The sequence below is a fragment of the Aphidius gifuensis genome, linkage group LG4, assembly GCF_014905175.1.
Source record: "Aphidius gifuensis isolate YNYX2018 linkage group LG4, ASM1490517v1, whole genome shotgun sequence".
In the NCBI taxonomy this organism is placed as follows: domain Eukaryota; kingdom Metazoa; phylum Arthropoda; class Insecta; order Hymenoptera; family Braconidae; genus Aphidius; species Aphidius gifuensis.
The window spans coordinates 5,542,140-5,557,538 of NC_057791.1; the positions used below are offsets into that span (position 1 = coordinate 5,542,140).

Sequence of the window (15,399 nt, forward strand, 5' to 3'; positions counted from 1 at the left end):
AAGTTAAACTTAAACTTGGAAATACTCAAAGTTTGTTAGATTATTATTATTGAACAATAATTTGAATCCGATTGTATTTCTTGAAGACTTTGACTGTATATAATGTCTTTGATGATTAATATTAGTTTTATTTATGATAAAGTTACTTGCACTATTAAAATACTGTATTTTCATTATTTATTTATTTTTTTAGTTAGTAAATCATAGCACCAGAAGTTTAAAACGTTGTGTCAAATATTTTCATATATGTTTAAAGTTTTCACTAATTTTAAATATCAACAAAGCCAACAATAAAATTTAAAATAACAATTAAATAATCGCAAACAACATTTTTTTTTATAGTAATTGGCATTATATAATGTTGCTTTATGTATTTTTTAATTTATTTCATATGAATATAAACTATATAATTTTCATTTTATTTTTAAAAACATGTCAACACACTCAACAAATAAAATAATTGATAGTAAAATATTGCATGAGTATATATATATGATTTGATCGCTCAATGAATAATACAAAGAAAAATAATATTCCTCGCACCAGTGAATTGAGCACGACAAACAACAACTAACGTAGATTGCTAAATATGTTTTGAAGTTATTAAAACACGTATAACAAAATGCAACAAAAGAGTCGACTTTACAATGAGGACATTTATAGATCATCATCCTCTTTCATAATAAGTACAAAAAAAAATTTCGAAAGAGAATCTCTTTAAAGATAAAAAAATTTGAAAAGAAAATAAAAAATAAAACAAAAATTTTCATTAGATTTTTAATCTTTTTTCAGTCACTCAAAAATCTATTTTATTAAATTTATTCATTGTGCTTTCATTTTAGTTATTTATTTTTTTCTTTTAACTACAAAAAGTAATTGTCATTTCAAAGAATTTATAATTTAGTTTGACTCTATATTATTACTAATTTATTAGTGTTGTAATTTTCTAAACATATAATAAAAGTTTTAGCATAGTAAATGGTAACAGCTATATATATATTTACACGTTAATTCGCCTGTTGCCCGTTTTCCCTGATGTAATAAGGGATGGAAAATGAAATTTTTTTTTTTTATGTTACGTTTCAAGGGATAACGTTCATACGTATTCACCTGGTCTATTATAATGTCTATTCTTTAACGCACGTGCTTCGCATGAGCAATAATAGTGATTTTTTTTTTTTACCCTCAATACATCTGCCTTGGTCTTGATGCATCAAGAGTAAAATAATTTTTTTCAATTTTTTCAAAGACCTTCAAAGCATAAATAAATTGATCAAGTACACCGAGATAAAATTTTATTTGCTCTATTGAATATAAAAAACAAATAAATTTTAAACTTATAGAGCTTTTAAATAAAAAAGCAAAAATCGTATTTTGTTATTTGCATGAATAACTCAATTTTTTTTCTGCAAATATATATATGTAGTGAGTAATAAATTTTCAAGTTAAGAATGAATACAGTTATTGATTAATTCTAAAATGAAAATATAAGGGAGAAATAGTTTGTCTAGGCAAATAAAATCATCCCTATCACCAAATTGATAATAGACAATTGTTTCTTCGCCTTCATAGGCCTTCGTAGCGCAGCTTGGCAGCGCGTAAGTCTCATAATCTTAAGGTCGTGAGTTCGATCCTCACCGAGGGCATTTTTTTTGCAATTATTTTTACTTATTAATAAGCTATTTTATTTATCTCACTTACTGGTTTTTGCGAATAAACAGTTATTATAATTATTTTGAGAAAATTTCTCTTATTTTTGAAAGTATATTGCAAATTAGAGAATAGATGAATAAATTTCAATATAAAAATCAAAATAAAAGAAATGTGGGAATAGTATATTTCGTTACAAGTGCCCACTCAGAGAGTGTGCTCTCAACGAATTTGGAGGGGCAAGCACGAGCCTTGGCGAGTGTTTCCCCTCCAAATGAGTTGTGAGCGGGCTCTCTGATTGGGCACATGTAACGAACTATATTTTATGTTACTAGGAACAGTGGTAATAATGTGTGAATTTCCAAAAAGCGCACTACCCCTCTTACGCTTTGAAAATTGAAAATTCACACATTATTCCCACTGCCCTTGTAACATAAAATAAATTGAAAATTACTATGGCACTTTTGTCGAATAAAATTTCGATGCATTTCGTTTTTCTATGATTTATTTTGACTTTTCCAAAAGTTAACACCAGTTGCAAAAAAAAATGCCCTCGGTGAGGATCGAACTCACGACCTTAAGATTATGAGACTTACGCGCTGCCAAGCTGCGCTACGAAGGCCTATGGAGGCGAAGAAACAATTGTCTATTATCAATTTGGTGATAGGGATGATTCAATTTGCGTAGACAAACTATATATCTCCCCTTAGAATTAATCAATAACTGTATTCATTCCCGACTTGAAAATTGGTGAAGGTGACCATGATGGCCATGTATTATGTGAAAACTTTATCAATTATCAAATTGAGGTTTATATTGATATTTATTGTATAAATAATATTCTTGAAAGTTCATAATAAACTCCTTTATGAGAGCAATTATTTTTGATATTAATAACTAATTAATTAATGACTAAAAAATAATCTTGAGTTTTAGGCCACGTTGGTCTTAATTTAAATAAAATTGTTTGTTTTTATTGAAAAAAAAAAAAATTTTAAATGTATAACCAACTTTATTTGTTGTACTTAGCCACAATCATAATTGACGCATTTATTATTTCGGCTCTCTTAAAATTCCCTTATTTCAATTCAATTTAAATAATATAGAAAAATAATTCAGTTACTCCATGCAATGATCTCATTTGCTCACACCATATGTGAACACTGGACACTCATCAATATAGCCACAACAAAAATTAATTCCGTCATTCCATTTAACTTGTACTTCTTATTTAAACTAACCTTTAATTAAATAAAATTAAATTAACAGCATAATACTAGATGAACAATTTTTGCCGGGGATGTCAAGTGCGATGGTGGTGTAATGGTCAGCATAGTTGCCTTCCAAGCAGTTGATCCGGGTTCGATTCCCGGCCATCGCACATTATTTTTGCTATTTTATTTCTAATGTTTTTACTTATTTTATTTTTTTTAATATTATCAAGAATCTTGTTTCAATTTTTTAATTTATGAAAACAAAAAAAAAAATTTTAATAATCAAATATACCAATTTTTAGTCGAAAACTTTATGAGTAATTTTTTAAATTAATTGTTACGATGAAAAAATTAACAGTAACTACAAAAGCTTTTCATTAAATGTACCGTACAGTATAATTTGTAGTTTTTTTTAAATTAAAAAGTTTACTGATGTTACATGTAAAAATATAATAGTAAAGAAATTGGCATGGAAACCGTTCAAATGCGCATTTAAATAGTCTTTCGATATCGTATTTAATTTGCATATATTGGAATAATAATATAAATGTACATAGAAACATCAATTTTGGCTGACCAAAGGAAAGGTCTTGTGAAATGAGGGTATGTATAGTAACATGGTTATTCCAATTTCGTTCAACCAAGAACTTTGTACATAACATAATATACTCTCCACATAAAGTTTAGTAATTGCAATCTATTACAAATTTAATAATTTACTTTAATTATATATTATTTGTTGAAAATAAATAATACCACTATGTGCAGGTAATACAAATACAAAGTAAATATAGTTTATTGAATATTTTAACCAGCAAGAAAATTTTGTTTTTCTTAGTGAATAGTCTGTCATTGTTCATGTATCTTTATGTAATATAAAAAAATATGTTTTTTTTTTTTTTGCTCTCGATGCATATAACAAGAGAAATTCTCCGCCATAATCATGGCAGATGTACATTCAAGACAACTTGGAAAGATGCAACGGGGGTTAAAAAATATTTGCTATTGTCGCTTGTGCGAGACACGTGCCTAGATGAATAGACATCATGATGGCCCAGATGAATACATACAAACGTTATACCTTGAGACATATAACGGCTTTGTGTACAACTTTGGCAAAGCTATATTATATTTTTTTTTTTACGCTCAGTCAAATCTTTCGGGGTGTTATACATTGTTAAAACTATTTTTCAAACGAGCGATATTATCTTTTTATATGATGAATACAACTAAGCTTAAAATCATTTATTTTTTTTACGTAAAATTATTACTTTTTCAATTTAAAAAAAAAAACAGAAATATTGGCAATTAGATAAATTAACACAATGTCTTTTAAATGTTGAGTTTGTGTTAAATTTTAACATTTGATTTAACTGTTTTTAACATCTAAAAAAAAATATATATATAAACCTAATTTCCATCCAACTGTGCAACCATTAGATTAGACATTAAATTATAATAAAAATAAATTTCAATTAATTTCAACAATATTCTCTATGAATAAACATTAACGCTCAAAACTATTGACCAAAACCAAAATCAGCAGCCACGTGTTATAAACATCACAAATAATACAATGAAAACTCATCATTGAATTTAATAATCAAGCTTTAATGCAGTTTGATAATAAATATAAATATCTAGGCATCATAATAAATATTCAAAATTTTAATATACATAAAATATTAGAGAGAATTATTCAGTTAAATTAATCAACCGATATTTAATTAATATTATTAAATATTTAATTAACACACGTATCTCTTTATTCACTTTTATATATTTAATAATAACGTCATGTTGCTGTGATCTAAAGTCAGATATCTAACTTTATTATCATATAAATAAATTGGATGAATACTTTAACAACAATACTCATATATAATCCAAATTAATTATTCAAATCTATAAATTTTTATCAAACACAATTTTCATCAGTAAAAACTGAATTGTATATATCTATATATATAAAAAAAAAAATACTCAAATCGATATGAAATGTATATTTGTACTCCACTTAACATCGACAATATTATTCATTATTTTCATGTTCATATTTCATATTTAAATATTTGTTTTTTGTGCTATCGTTTAACAATCCGCTACACTCATTACCAAAAAGATATTTATTTTTACTGTTTTTATTGTTATTAATAGTCATTTTTTAAATGCCATTTTTATTAAGTACCTATATTTGCACACATGTGCCGTTTAAAATTACAATAAAACTTCATAAAAAATATTATTTTTTTCATCGTTAAACTAATTAGTTTGTGAATCTTTGTATTCTTTTATTATCATGAATTTTAATAACTTTAATTTCTTTTTTTTTTTTTCTACAAATTAAGTTCATTAGAAAATTATTAAAACATGAAAAAAATTAATAAATAAATATTTTTTAATTATTTATTTAGTTGATAATTTATTCATTGTAAAATTTCAGTCATATTTACATAAAATTAATTACAAGAATAATTTTAAAACTAAAATATTCAAAATATAAATTTTTTTTAATCAAAATATTTTGTATATACATATTTTTTATGAATGGACTTCCGTTTGTTTTTGTTGACTATATACACAATAATCAAATCTTTGTATATTAATTAATTTCAAAACCATAAGCATATTAAATTAAAATCACTGTGTGAAAATTATAAATTTTTAACTCGAATAAATTAACATTTTCATAACAAAGTCAATAAGTTTCGTATTTCACAATGATTATGCAATATATATCTACAGTATATACATGGAAATTTTATCAACCCTTTTGTGTTTTATAATATAGTTTCCGGTTTCACGTATATGGTGGTACCATTGATCGTCAAATATTTGATAGTCAACTTTTCAGTCTCCCATGACCAAATCCAGCTCACTCAATTTTATTAGAATATCATTTGTTGCAATTTATTTTGTTGTGTATAAATTTTAGGATGTAATTATTATATCTCACGATACAATTATTTTTATTATAAAAATAAAAAAAAAAAAGGTTTGCCATTAAATCAAATGACAAAGCGTCTTAAAAATTTTTTTTATCTAAATTTTATTTTTCAAATTGTTAACTTGAAATTTATCAAATGGACCAACCTTTTTTTTTTCTTTTTAGAAGATAAAAGTCCAAGAGAGTCATTCCCACACTAATTATATATAGAGCATTTATTTTTTTTCACTTTGAAACTTCATTATAAGATGTGATAAATTTGATGGCTTTTAGTGGTCGTTTCGATGGATGATTCGTCACGTGACCAAATTAAAAAAAAAACAAAGTGTATCGAAATCATAATAAACCCTCATACTGTGTACATATGCCTGCATCAATATATACAAATATAAACCTACTCAAGAGTATCACCTCAACTCAACAACCCCTCTTGAATTGTAACTTTTAAAAATTTCTCATGCCCCTATATAATATCGCTTGTATTTTATGCGTCATCCGATTTAGTTATATATAATCACTGGACTACTCTATCAGTATGTTAAAATAATTAATTTATTAAAACATTGGAATAATTTATTGAGCATGACTATATATTGCTATATATATTTCATATTGTATGTTTATTTTATGAAAGCATTTTATGTCAAGTACAAAAAGTAATTTACAGTAGTACCAGGAAATTGATATTAATTATCATTATTGATCATCAATTGATGTTTTTCATTATTTATATTATTTATTTTTTTTTTTTTCGAAACTGTTAACTGATGATTGATTAGTTGTTATTTAGTCATTGAAAATGAAAAATAAAGAAAAATCAATTTAGAATAAGGAGCTGAATATTTAAACTGATATAGAGATAGAAAAAAAATTATTAATCAATTATTAAAATGTTCAAAAAATTAACTTATCCTAAATTTAAATAAAAATCATAAATTTTATTTATTTAAATACTAAATTCAAGTTAAAATCAAATAGACATTTTTTATATTGTTTGAGAAAAAAAATTATCATATTTTTTAAATTTAATATTTTCTTCTACATTAATTTTGATATAGAAAGAAAATAAATTCAGATAAAAATAAAGATTTTTTTTATTCTTTATGATAAACTGATAACTGTGTGAGAAAAAAAAAAATCTAGAGTTATCAAATCGAATAAAAAATATATACTCAAGGGAAAAGGTGAATATTTTATAAAAAAAAAAAAAATTGAATACCGATAGTGAAAATTCCATTACAGTCAAAAATAAAAAAAATAGGGCGACAATGAATGTAAAAAGGAGTGAGAAAATACGAGGGTAGACGAATTTATATAGGGGTGCCCAGAGTATTGGGGTAGCCAAGTGTTATATATAGTTTATCTCACGATTTTTCAAATATTACGATTAATAAAATAATTAAATTTATCGACAATGTTATTTGCTAAAATGAAAAAAAAAAAAAAACCAGAATTACTTTCATCAAAAATATTTGTATATAGAATTAAAAAAAAAATAATAATATACCGAGTCAAAAGGATACAAGTGCTAAAAATTAATTAATTAACTGGACAAAGACAATTTTTTTTTTTCAAAAAAAAATACTACAAAACTCAGGTTAATTGTTTGGTACAGTATATAATAATTAAAATTGTTGAATTTTTGAGTGCACTTGAAACTCAAGATCTCATATATGTATAGAGCTTCTATTTGAAAAAAAAAAAAAAAGGGGAAATTTTTAAAGGTTTGCTTGTGTACCTGCTCGCTTGAAATTGAGGAGTGTATATATTTCTGGTCGGTGAATAGATGAGTATACATCAAGGGGCAGATACACAAGATATTTATTATTGAATTTTTATATATATCTACTTCAAACTAACGCTAATGACAGGCATTAAGGTTCTTCACTATTTAATAACAAAAAAAAAAAAAAAACGGTTTGATGTAAAAACCTTGTAATATTCTTCAAGTAATATTAATATAAAATTTATTTTCATCAAATTATTTAAAACTTTATTAATCAAGTTATAAATAATTTGAGATAAAAGAATTTTTTAATTAGTATTTGAAATTGTTGTTTAATTTAGAAAATTAAAATCTATTAAATTTATATTTTTACCAGAACGGCTAATAAATTGTTATTTATTAATTATAAATTATCAATAATAATAATAACATAATATTATACGCATGTATATGTAAATATAAACATTTATAATTATATAGTGATAACATTTATTTTGACAGCAAAATTTATGCTAAATTTATCAAACGTAATTGACTATGAGATAACTTAATAGACTATTAACAAGCATGGTTTCAGCTATCATCACTGAGACTAATTAAGTTTGATTAAATGGGTATTAAACTTTGATCAAACTTTTATCATTGAATTTAAAATATATAAACATAAAAGTACTTTTTTATATTTATAAACAAATTTTAAATAAACCATTTTGATAAAATTTAATTTTGTTTATCCAACAAAGATTGACACAAGTATACGTGTTTTAATATTCAAATATATTTTTCTCATATACAAATCACTGGTGATTAATTAAAATAAATAAATCAACTAAAAAAATTATTAAATATTTTCTTTCTATTTTTTTTTCAAATATAGATTTTGCCAATTTTTTAGTATATATAGCTCGTGGTTATGATTTAAAGTTGAACCGTGAGAATTTGAAGCAGATGCAATAAGCGAGTTTGTATATAGGTGTACATATATATATAAAGAATTTACAACTGAGATGGGGGTATGAGGAAGAGTGAGAGGAAGAAGGGGAGAGATTCAAGACCAAGGGTGAGATTCTAAGTAGTATAGAGGATATTTCTCATACGCAAAGAAATAGGTCCCCTAATTTTTTTTTTTTTTTTTTTTTGTACATTGGTGCTTAACCAAAACGAACAAAGGAGACATCATCCAGCTTGAGGTGCTATTTTACCTCCCTCGTTATTTTCCTCTCCTTTTTCACCCACATATATATTAATGTCAAAAAAAAAAATTCATTCATTTTATTTTTTTATATTAACAATGACTCTGTCAATTGATTCCCTTCATTATTATTATTATTCAACATACATATGAGTCAGTTATATTGCAAAAATTTTATTCTACTTAAATTGTTTTTTTTTTTGTTTTGTATTATTATGTTTTTTCAAACCAGCATAGTTACGTCTGTCATTAAGTCATTATCTTCCCCCTAGTGACTATCAAAAAATCAATTCCATCATGTCTCCATATGACGCCATCATCACTTCACTAATTATCATTTTTTTTATAATTTATTTTACCCCTATACATAGTATATTTTTTTAGTATATATATAAATTAAATGTATTTTTATTTTTATAAACAATAAAAGTTATTAAAAATTATTTAAATCATAGAAAATAAATATATGTATTATTTTATGTCATCTTTTTTGTAACATATTTGTAAAGAATTTAGGGGAATAGAACAGGCAATGTGTTGGTATTTGAAAAGGTAGATAAATGTCACTCCTCTATCATAAAAAAAAAAAGATATTAGTTTGACCTCGCCCTAATCGATAAATAAAACTATAAAGTTTATGAGAAAATTTTTTTACTCAATATTATTTTTTAGTAGAGTTGAATGACTTGAAAATTTTTTTAACTTGAATGATATTTTATGAGATAAATGATTAATATTGTTCAATTATTCTAAAATCAATATTTTAGAAAGGCTATCAATTTAATAATTTAATGAAATAATAATAATAATTATGGTTATATCTCAATTGTCAAATTTACGATGAGATGAATTTATGAGATTATTTGTGATCCCAGAAATGATGAAAATTATTAATATGATTGAAGAAATAGAAGGATTTATTAACTCTATTTGAGTGAAAGATTAAAGTATTTAAGATTTTTCAATTTTATTGTTTTTCGTATTTGGAAAATTCAAGGAAAATGTTAATTTAACTTTTTTTTTTTTTATTGAATAATTTTTAAATGTCATTAATTTACAAAATCTCTAATTGAAATATAAAATAACGACCAAGAAAACTCTTAGAATCTATATAAAGATGGGTTTTTTTTTTTTATGTTAGAGTGGAAAATTGTATATATATATACGATTGCAAATAACGATCTTGTTTAACTAGTTTCTTTTGTCCTATCTTTTAAAACGGAAAAAAAAAAATTCATATATATTTTAAAGAGATACGTTTTTTAAAATTCAATTATGCAAACAGTTACCAGAGTAGGTTAGCAGAATAGCTGAATCGATTTTTCAACGGTCATTTAATTTTAAAAATATATTTAACAATATAGTTAAAATGCAATTTAAAAAATATATTTTGTCTTAGAAAAAAAAAACAGGGTGAAATTTTTAACAAAGTTTTTTGTCGTGAATTCAAAAACTATCTTATAATTAGTTATTAATTATTCAAATTTAAGAATGTTTGTAACAACTAACAATGTTTTACTGCAACAATTTAGATATAGAACAATTTAAATTTATTCTTTTTTATAACCAAGCAGTTTATCTGGCAAACCACGTTATTTATAACACATGAAAAATGCTTGTACATGAATAATGCAATTTTTAAAACGACGTTCTACCAAAATAAAATAATGAAAAAAAAACTACGAATTTTTTTTTCTATGTATTTACAGAGCTAAACGACAAAGAAACTCTTGAGATTTTTTTAAAAAATTATTCTACGCAAAGTGAATCAAAATAATTGCTTTTTTTTTTTTCTTTTAAAATATCAAATTAATCAAGTTTAAACTTATTTGGGTTTATAAATTAGTATTTTATTTTTTTATATGCAATAAAATGAAATTAAAAAAAAAATAAAATAAACAAATTATTGAAAATTTGATATAATTAAATAAAAAATTTAGATTCAACATCTAAAAAAAAATGAGCTTTCATATTTTTTATATTTTTAATCAACAAATTTCAAATAATTTCGTTAAATAATCAAATTTTCAACATATTTTTTGTCACCAAAATTAAATAAACAAAAAAAAAAAAAAATGTGAAATTTCAAATTAATATTTCCTTCTATTTTTTATTTCAAAATTTATAAAATAAATCTTAATTTAAAAAATTTATGACAAACGATGATTCAAACATTAAATAATTTAAAAAATCGAGCATTTAATTTTCATAATTTCATAACAAAAAAAAATAAATAAATAAAATGTCCTGATTTTATTCGTTATAATATAGGGATATAAATTGATATATAGTTTTGTGCACCTGGTAAAGATTCCCATACACGATTTGCTGTATAACAGACGTAACCGTCAGTCTTCACATGCAACAACGAACCTTGAAGGAACAGGTAACTCACGATTGTGAGGACATTGTCTTGTCTTTGTTGGTTTGATTTTTTTTTTTTTTTTATATTTTCTATAAGGGGACGAACCCTCAGCTTTAACGTCATCCATGTATAATAGTAAAAAGTAACGGGTTCCATCATACTCGTCATTGTGCGATATATTTTCCCAGGACCTCCCCTAAAACTGTAGGCCCGGTGTGACATTTAAGTGGGGAAGGGACTTACTACATTTAGTATATAAGGCACATGAAGTTTAATACTTGGCACAGAAGTAAAACAGACATTCATCGAGTCATATCAACAGGCTCATATATTTAGCTAGGCCCTACCGGCCGGTCCGGTAAGGGCCAAAACACAGTGTTTATCATCAAAATCAACAGTTACATGTGCTTTTTAAAATTGTCTCGATAAACGTCTCATCTTCAAGTTTGAGTGATTAAAAAAATTTTTTTTTCAATTGTTTTTGTTGGCGATAATATTTACACACATCGAGGGACACACATATTAAGTGAGTATTTCGGCATTCTTTTTATTTTTTTTTTTTTTTTCTCTTTTGGCAAACGATTTTGGTGCTTCGATAGACTATTCGAAATTTTTTACTTGAAAATATTTTTCATGTTATAAATATACGATGGATTACAATATTTTCAAATTAAAAAAAAAAAAACAAAAAATAGCACATCAAGTTATAACCGTGTATTCATATATAAATTCAATTTTTTTTTATTACATTTTGGTTCTGTTTTGATCATGTATATGAATGATATCTATATATAAAATTGAATAAATAAAAAAATAGCAAAAGTCTCAATGCAATTTTCAATAAATTTTGATGATTCCATACTGCTATATATTTACAGATTAATACATACAGTAAAATCACCATTCAAATTTGACAACAATGTACAAAAACATATTGGAAAAAATAAAAATACAATTTTATATTAACAGATATATATATATACAAATTAAATGAACAAGTTAAAATAATTGGGTTAAAAAATATAGATAAAATTAAATAATTTATGATATTCAATAATTTCTATGAATTTTATATAATTTTTATTAACTTTATTATTATTTGGGATTAAATGATGAAATATTGTTATTCCACAAAGTGCCTCTTTAAAATTTAATAATATATTTTTTAATATAACAAAAATGAACCGATTCAATTATCAATTTACTCCGTAAAATAGTTAAAATATTAAAAATATTATTATCACATTGTATATTCATCGTATAATTAATTTTTTTTATTATAAATTTTTTTCCATTCGGATCTACTCTATCAAAGCACTAAAATCCATTTTAAAAATTGTAAATAAAAAAAAAGAAAAAATTAAAATTAACGTAGATTTTTAAAATTACACTTTGTTGATTATTTAATAAGCAGTATTTTAATAAAAATTTTATTGCAATATGAGGAATTATTTATTGGTCTATTCATGGTATCATAAATAATGTTTTTTTTTTTTTTTTTTAGTCAAGATACATATAGTAACTGGTAATCACATTTTATAATGATAGATATTAAAATTTTTTTTTGATATAAATTTTTGTATTCAATCAGTTGATTATTCAAATATTCACAGAAAAAAAAATTGAATGAAATGAAATAGTAAACACTGTGATTCATTGATTTAAAAAAAAAAATGATATTATATTTTTGACCGAAATAAAAAAATTATCTACAATTTTTTAAATGAAAATAAAATCGATTAAAAATTAAATAGTTAGCAACAAATTAATGTCATAAATAAACAGTTATTTTAAAAATATTTTGATACTATTTTTAACAATTAATAATTCCTTATTGTAATGATTACAATGATAAAATTTTTTGTTTGCCACACATTGAAAAAGAATTTGTGTTTTTTAAAATTGAAGTAGATTTGAAAATTCTAACAAAAATTATCAATCTGTGTTCTGTGTGACCGAAAGCTATAACAGTATTGAAACTAAATACATGCAGTATACAAAAAAAAAAAGTGTGATTTATTAATTCAGTTTGATATTTGTGTGAAATTTAATTATGATGATTGCATTACTAACGCAGTTTAAATGTTGTTTTTGAAAAGTTTGAAATTAATTGTATATATACACTCTTTCAAATTGAAATGAAAATATTTTGTAGATAAATATTTAGTTAAATTGACCAATTTATATTAGAAAAAATTATTGTGTTGCTAGAAATTTTTTGAAACAGATAAAAAGCATTTGCATGATTTAAAAATTTTTTTTTTATATAAACCGTCAACGTGCACTGTTAAAAAATTAAATATCAAAAATGACAATTTTTTATTGTAAAATTAACAAAAAATTATTTATTTCCTATAGAAAATAATACGGCTTTATTAATACATAAAAAAATTTTTATGAATAAATTTTTAAAAATTATTATTTCAATTAAAAAATAGATAACATAAATTTTTTATTTTTTCATCCATTTTACTGTTGACGGTTTATAAATTCATTAAATAGTGTGTTTGCATATTTATCAAAATCTTTTTTCCAAATTTTCTTACTGCATTTGTCGAAACTCAAACCGAAAAATATAAAAAAAAAAATTTTAATAGAATAAATCAGGTGTAATCCGTACTCCTTTAAATAAAAAATTAAATAAACAAAAAATAAATTTTCTAAAATTAAATAAAAGTTAAACAAAATCAAATAAAATTTTCAAAAATAGCTCGACCACTGTCACAATTGTATGAATCAAAATATCATCAAATTTTTTTGTTCTTTTTTTGAATAAATTTACTGAAAAATAATTATGATAATTAGATGCACCAATTTTACTGTGTTTTGAAAATAAACCGGAATTCCTGTACGCTTTACTCTCTACGTGAATGTTTCCGTTTGATAATCCGTTTTGAAGACTTAACAAGTGTTTTGGTTACCGTTGAGTACTTTTTCACAGGAAATATCTACCCTTCAACATTATAACACTCATAAAATATATACTAGGGTAAAAATAATATAAATATGCACCCCTTGTTGACATCAAATCAGTCATTCAGTCATCCATACGCATATATAGAAAGCAACAAGTTTTAAATCTCTCAATAATCTTCAATCAGTCATCCACGTTTCGATATAGTAATTTGATTTTTGGTTTTTTTTATCAACACTCAGTTACAATGACTCAATTGAATTGAAATATTTTCAATCTAATGAACTGAATATATATATATTTGACAAAAAAATTCAATTAAAACTTGTTAATTTATTATTTTTTAATTATCATAAAAAGATATTCAAAGTTGGCAGCTTAAGGTTGTTTGTAAATATTTGAGTTTCTACTCGATTTTTTTTTGATTAGGCTTTTTTTTTTTAAATGAAATAATTATCTATGTTCACAATTTATTTCATTTTTTTTTGCCTCGGCTTTTAGATAATGCGAAAGCTTATTTTTTTCTATCAAATTGTAGATAAGAAAAAAACGAATATAATTTGAAAAAATGAAGTATGTTTGCCACGGATTTGACTCACGGAAAGTTACTCAAGGTTAAAAAAAAAAAAATATTTGCTTTCTCGCTGCGAGTGTTGCACACAGACATGACATACACAAGCATACATTACAGCAGTGTACTATGCTTGCTTGCTAGCAGTAGTGTTAGTATCTGTCTGTATATGCACAGACTCACTAAAAAGCCAATTTTCAAGACAGAAGCGCAACAAAATTTCGGGTACCCGAGCATAAAATTTAGCGTTACGATATACGGGCCCCTCAAACTACAAATATTGGTTCGACTATGAACTTTTACAAACAACCTTAATTTAAAATTAAATGTGATATTTTTATTGAAAAATTTCAATATATAAATTATATATTCATGAAAAATAAAAATATTAAAAATACAAATGATAAAATAAATTGAAGTTTATAAATTGATAATAAAAAAAAAACAAAATTATTTTTTTTATCGTATATGAAATTGAAATGAAAAAAAAAAAAAAAAAAACATTTTTCACAAAACTGATATTTTAGATAACAATAAAATTGCATTGACAGTTTAAATTATAATTTAAAATAAAATTTTTCCTTTGGCTCTTTAAATTTTTATATATATTTGGTAGTTTAAAATTAGTCAATATATAATTTCAAAGCTAAAATATTATAATTAAAAATAATCCAAAATTAAATAGCACAGTTATTTGAGAATTGCAATTAAAATTTTTTAAATTATAATTATACTCTTGTATAACTTGCTCATTGTACGAAAAAAAAATACAATTATTTACAAAATCACAAAAAGATTTATACAACATTCAGATAAATAA

At 23.5% G+C, this 15,399-nt stretch overlaps 3 non-coding genes across 3 annotated transcripts; 2 read left to right on the plus strand and 1 right to left on the minus strand.

Moving 5' to 3' along the window:
- Positions 1-1,572: 1,572 nt before the first annotated feature.
- Trnam-cau lies at positions 1,573-1,646 on the plus strand. The gene has a single exon. It is a non-coding gene; the product is annotated as a tRNA-Met (tRNA).
- A 552-nt stretch (positions 1,647-2,198) lies between these two features.
- On the minus strand, positions 2,199-2,272 carry Trnam-cau. The gene has a single exon. It is a non-coding gene; the product is annotated as a tRNA-Met (tRNA).
- Positions 2,273-2,959: 687 nt separating this feature from the next.
- Positions 2,960-3,031, plus strand: Trnag-ucc. The gene has a single exon. It is a non-coding gene; the product is annotated as a tRNA-Gly (tRNA).
- The last annotated feature ends 12,368 nt before the right edge of the window (positions 3,032-15,399 follow it).